The sequence below is a fragment of the Poecilia formosa genome, unplaced genomic scaffold, assembly GCF_000485575.1.
Source record: "Poecilia formosa unplaced genomic scaffold, Poecilia_formosa-5.1.2 Scaffold138, whole genome shotgun sequence".
Taxonomy (NCBI): Eukaryota; Metazoa; Chordata; class Actinopteri; order Cyprinodontiformes; family Poeciliidae; genus Poecilia; species Poecilia formosa.
This window is the reverse complement of record NW_006800077.1, coordinates 669,016-674,829: the sequence shown is the minus strand read 5'-3', so window position 1 is coordinate 674,829 and position 5,814 is coordinate 669,016.

Sequence of the window (5,814 nt, the reverse complement as noted above, 5' to 3'; positions counted from 1 at the left end):
TTACAACATATCATGTTTTCAGTAAAGTTTTATAGATGCAGATTTTTATTACAAAAAGGGAACAACTCTGAGACGTTATAGATGCTAGACTACAGTTTATCTCCTTTACCAACAGATGAACGAATGCTTCTCCTTTATTTGACTTCACATCTGCCCAATTAACCAATTATGATGTGTGTCAAACTGAAAGTGGCGGTACTCTCCCATGTCAGCCCGTGTGACATGTTGCTGTTCATTCTCACACAAGCGCAGACAGCAGGCATGCAGACGCACCGTGCGCAACGCACTCACCGTCCTGTCCTGGGACTTTCTGGGTGTTCCCAGTGTGTCCAGTGAGTCCCCAGAAGACGTCCTAAAGCGGCGGTGAGCGGTGAGTCACCTGCTGCTCTCCATCTCTCCCCCCCTCAAAGCGCTGAGGGTGAAGGCTGGGGAGGGTAAGGGGAAGGCTGTGGAGACTCAGCGGATCCCAGATCCAAACACTGACTGACAAAGTTGACTCAAGGCAACAGTTTACTCCTCTGAGAACTTGACTGAGTGATCCTGGAGCTTCAGGCGACCAGCAGCGACAGTGTGGTGGGAGGAATCCCCTCCTGACTGCAACAGCCTCAACTTCAAGTAAAAAACGTGGAGAAAACACGCAAAGTCTTTGCCTGACGGCGCCCTGCTCACGAATGACAGCATTTCTTTAAGATACCCGCTGAGCGACGGGAAGATGCTCGTCGTGGCGTTCAACGGCCGCCGCGTGTTGCATTGCGGGTGTTTCGCCGCTGCAGGACCCCCTCGCGGTCACACTCGGATGCACACGAAAAATCAATGAGTTCACGGATGAAACCATCCGTTTCATCTGTCGGTCCAGATGTGTAGACTCCCGGCGCGCACTTTGACGGGACTGGACAGCCTGAGACACGGCGGGGCTGAGGGGGGAGAGGTGGGGGCCGCGGCGGAGTGCGCATCTCTGAGTGAGGCACCGCCACGCCGGTGCGGGATGAGAGCGCGGAGGAGAGCTACCTACCTGTGGGAGGTTCTGGAGAGAACCGAGTTGAGATGATGTGGAAGATGTAAGCCCTGGAATCTGTTTCTGCTGCGCGCAGGAGGGCAGCGGCTGGTTCCCACACAGCGCCACATTAAAGCCTTATCCACACAATCCACAAGGCCTGTCGTGGTTTTGTTGGTTTGTTTAATACATGACATACAGCATTTAAAAACCGCGTTTTGTATTTAGTAAAATATGAAACGTGTGGCAAAAAAAGAAGCAAAAACTGAACAAATATGAGAGGGAAAATACTCTTCTTTTTTTTTTTACAGTGATGAATTTATGCCCAGTCCTTAAGCATAAAAAGCGCTTTAATGTATCCCAATTAAAGTAACTCTGGCTTTTGTTTTGAGGCATTTAATCTGTCTTAAAATGTCCCTGTAGTTGGCATAAAACCAGCATCTTCAGCTGGTTGAAAGGTAGTTTTGGAATGAGTTGCAAACTCTGATGTGAGTCACTGCAAAAGCAACAAAAGTATTTTTTTTGTCTTGTTTCTAGAGCAAATACCTTACTCTTGAAAAAAGACAAAACACGCAATGTTTGAGCAGGAATAGGAGGAGCTTGCTTCAAGTCAATAATTTCTTAATATTGATGATAAAGTACAAGTTTCACAGGCAGATTATTTCACTTACAACATGAGAAAACGTCTTCTCGTCTTGAGCTTTTGATGAGGCAACTCCAAATCTGTAGATTGCCCTGCGATTACACCTGTGGGTAGAACATTTTTACTTCTGACTTTTTATGTTTCCAAGCCATTTCTAGAAGACATAATTTTACTCCCTGCAGTGTGAGACGTTGGCTGTGCCCGCATTTCATCAGTGCAAGATTGGCTCGGGCCCTTTTGGGCTGTTGAGACACCTGAGTCTCCATTAGAGAGTTCTTCCTTTAATCAGCCTGTTTCATTTCCAGCCAACAATCAAGTGAAAGCGGGCTACTAATAATTGTCTCTGGGACGCTCCATTGCGACTCCAGACCCTTCTCGGCCACCCATCAGGTAAGAAGCACTCAGAAAGTTAAGGAGTCAATAAAGTAATTTGTGGCTTCTCCACAATTTCACCCCATTTGCACACCGATGGCATTACAACAGCTGAGATCCCAAAGCGTATTAATCCATGCTATTGTGTTTTGAAATCTGGAATTAGATTTAACTACACCTTAAGTCCTCCGGGTTGGAGGAATCAAAGGTTAAAAGGTCACATAAAAAGAAAAAGAAACTTCTCAGCTGCCCCTGAATGGGCTGACTCAGTCCACTCATTGCACATTACTTTGATTACCTGCAATTCAGTTCATTTTCAGCAGCACGTGTGTGGCTATGAAACCTTTTGCATTGTTTTGTAGATTGGAAAATAAAAATTTACATCCATATACTGTAGTGCTTCTTGCTTCTTGCAAACATTTCACTGTTTAATTCCATCAGTGCTTGATACAAAAAGAAGAAGAAACTGAACTGTTAGTGCATCCATACAAATTAGTCATGCAATTGTTTGCTCTGTCAGAATGTAGATGGATCAGACAACTCAGTGTAAAATTTTATTTACTAACTGTCAGGTCTGATGGAGGTATCATCATTCTGTGGGGTCTGTTCATTGTGTGTTTCTGCCATGTTGCATAATGTTGGTGGTATGTTGAATATGGGGAACTATTTTAAAATGTTTAAAATGTTCTCAAACCAACAGCTATTTGGGCGAAATTTAGACACAACTTGCAGCTCCAATAGGGCAAAGGTCACTGAGCTGAACTGGACCCAAAAGCAGAAATAATCAAAGGTGGTAAAACATAATTGCATAATAAAAATGGCAGCTTCACACTTAAATTTCATTGAGTAGTTATGGTGACATTCACACACATTTTTTTGCTTTGAATTTCATAACAGATAAACATTTTCAGTGCACACTTTGCACAGCGTAACTTATTGAACGCAGGTCAGAAGGTTAATAGTTTCCACCCATCCATTCAGAAACAGATCTTGGACAGAGCAACAGTTCAGCTCCCCTCACTAACCTCTGCAGGGCGACATGTCAATGTAAAGTAATATTTAATTATGTTTAATCCTACCGTGCCCAAATGGAAAACAACAAAAAAAACTCATCGATCAATCCCATAATCTTTAGAGATTATTCATTTATTCATTCATCTTTTTGATTATTCATTGAACAATCATTAAACGAGCTTTATGAGGTAACAGTGGTGTCTCTTGTTCTGGTTCTATGATCTACGAGGCATCACCTAATCTCCTCCTGAGGCAGCACATTTTCCCTCTAATGCACAGAACTCCTCTGAAAAATACAACGCGGTTAGATCAAGACTTCCTTCGTTTCATCAATCATGTGCGAAATGTTCTTCTTTTTGTCACTGCAAACATAGGAATCTCATTATCAGGCCAAATGGTACAGATTACAAACACGCTTGATGAAACTAACTGAATCAGGGCCTACAGATGCAACATTTGGAGATTTCTCATCCTCGGAGGTATTGACTGGGATTTGTCTGGATGTGCAAACTAGAGGAAAGTCTCCGGCACGTGGGAGACGCTCTGAGAGAGTCTGCTCTTCTTAACTTGCCAGTTTTTAATGCTTCCAAGACAAGGAGAATAAAACGGAATCGGTTGCACACAACGTATTTTAAGACGTTAACGCACGGGACGACATGAACGGTTCTTGTTCTCGGAAACCTCCACACTGAACTTTTCAGAGAACAGCTGTGATTGTAGCAGAAGCAATGACCGGCTGACTTTGTCAAATCTGGCTCTGCTGTCACTTCTGAAGGCGCAGCAGGGCAAGAAACTACAATAAAATCTGCAGGAAGTGATGAACGGTGCCGCGGCCCAGTGGAAGAAGAGACATGCAGGGAGTTGGCGCTGTCATCTCCAATAACTGCTGGTGTTACTCATTAGCATCCTTCTTCCATTGGTAACCTGAATTTGTAACCCCACGAGTGATTTATTGAGTGATTTATTGATTTTCGGCTCACAAATACCACAGCCCCTTAGCTTAAGAGTTGATGCACAGCTATAGATTTTTATCCCCTTTTTTTCTCTTGAAAAATAGTTCAGACTCGGTTGATTTGGAATGCGGAGCAACTGTGAATATACATGTTCAATTACTGCCAAAGATTCTAAATTATATTTAGCTATGGACTTTGACTGGGACATTATAGCACTTTTGAATATGCTTCGATATGAACCGTTGACTTGTAGCTCTGGCTCTTTATTCCAGTACCGTATTTCTTTATTTTTTTGGGAGCTGTTAAAGTTGAGAACAGAGTTTATAATTCGCTGAAAAGAAATAGTCTGGTAAAAACAGCATGTACGGTAGAGCTTGCATGCAACTGCTGAGCAAAAGACCACAAATGTCGTTCACCTCTGAAAGCACCGGTTTTTAGGTTTAGGCAGCTATATGGTTTTACCTTTGTCCCTTGGTTTGCATTTTCCCTAATTGATGACGTCACATTTTGGATTTATTTAAGTTTTGTTTCTCTCCCATTTAACTTTGTGTGACAATCTAAAACATTCAGTGGGGACATAAAAGTCATGACAGAGGAGACCAGTAGGGGCACAAAAATTAAAATTCACATCTCTGTAAGAGAGCTGGTTGTCCTCCAGTAACCAAATATCCCCAGTCATGTGCCAGTAAACTCAGCAGCGCATTTATTCGGCAGAAAACAAAGGGAAACCTCAGAAACTCCAAATCGTCACGGCCAGAAGGCGGTTCAGCTTAAAAATGCTTTATTTCTCCCATAGAGAAATTAAATGTCATAACTCACATCGTCCGAGACAAGTGAGCTCTTCACTCGACTGTTTGAGAAGTTCTACACAGAGAGAAAAAGTAAAGCATCCAAGCTTTTGCCCTCTACAACACAAGGTGTTTGGCCATGTATAAAGCATCAGGTGTTTTCCTTTCATCCCCAGCCCAGAGGGGGTTTCATTGATGCAAGCACAGTCTCGACACAAAGGTGAGGTTCATAAGAGATTACAGTCAAAATCCTTTTGATATGATAAAAAAAAATAAATAAAATAAAAGGTAGAACAGCTTCAGAGTGACCTACCTGCAGTTTGAAGGTTGGAAAAACTAATCAGGCCACAGCAAATCAGCAAAGGTTAAAAAAGTATAATTGTTTTCATGTAACTTTGCCTTTCACTGTTTAAAGACTTTTCCTCTTTGAGCTGTATCAGTGGAGCTGCCGGGAAACAAGAGCGCAGTCAATTTAAAAAAAAAAAGAAAAAAAAGGGAAGCATCCTGGAGCTGCGTTGCAAGCTTAGGAACCGGTTTACGATGCTATATATGGCTCGTGAAAGTACAGCCTGTTAAACACTGTAAATCCCTATTTTATGGGTGTGAAAATGTCAGTTCAGATGTTCACAGCAGAGGGCAGCAGTGCTGAAATATTGATGAGGCTCTGCTCACTCAGCTGGAGTCTGTTCAGCAGTGTGAGGCACAGACATCTTTTACCTCGACTTTTACAGCATTTCCTTTGGGAAGCGCCGTTTACACTTGTGCAATTATTTCCTACGGGAGACGTTTTATTAGATTTATCCCTCTGAGTAAAGTTACAAATGGTGTCACCTCTATTTTTTTTACACCTGTGGGTCACTAATTGCAAAATTGTACAAACACCCAGGCAACTTATGAAGACATGAAATCAGATAAACTGGATTTTTAGGGGTTGTACCCTAAAAACTGTGACTGCATAATGATATAAACCAGGGGTATCAAACTCAATTTCACCGAGGGCCACTTCAGTATACTGGCCCCCCTCAACGGGCCACATTGACGGTACAAATC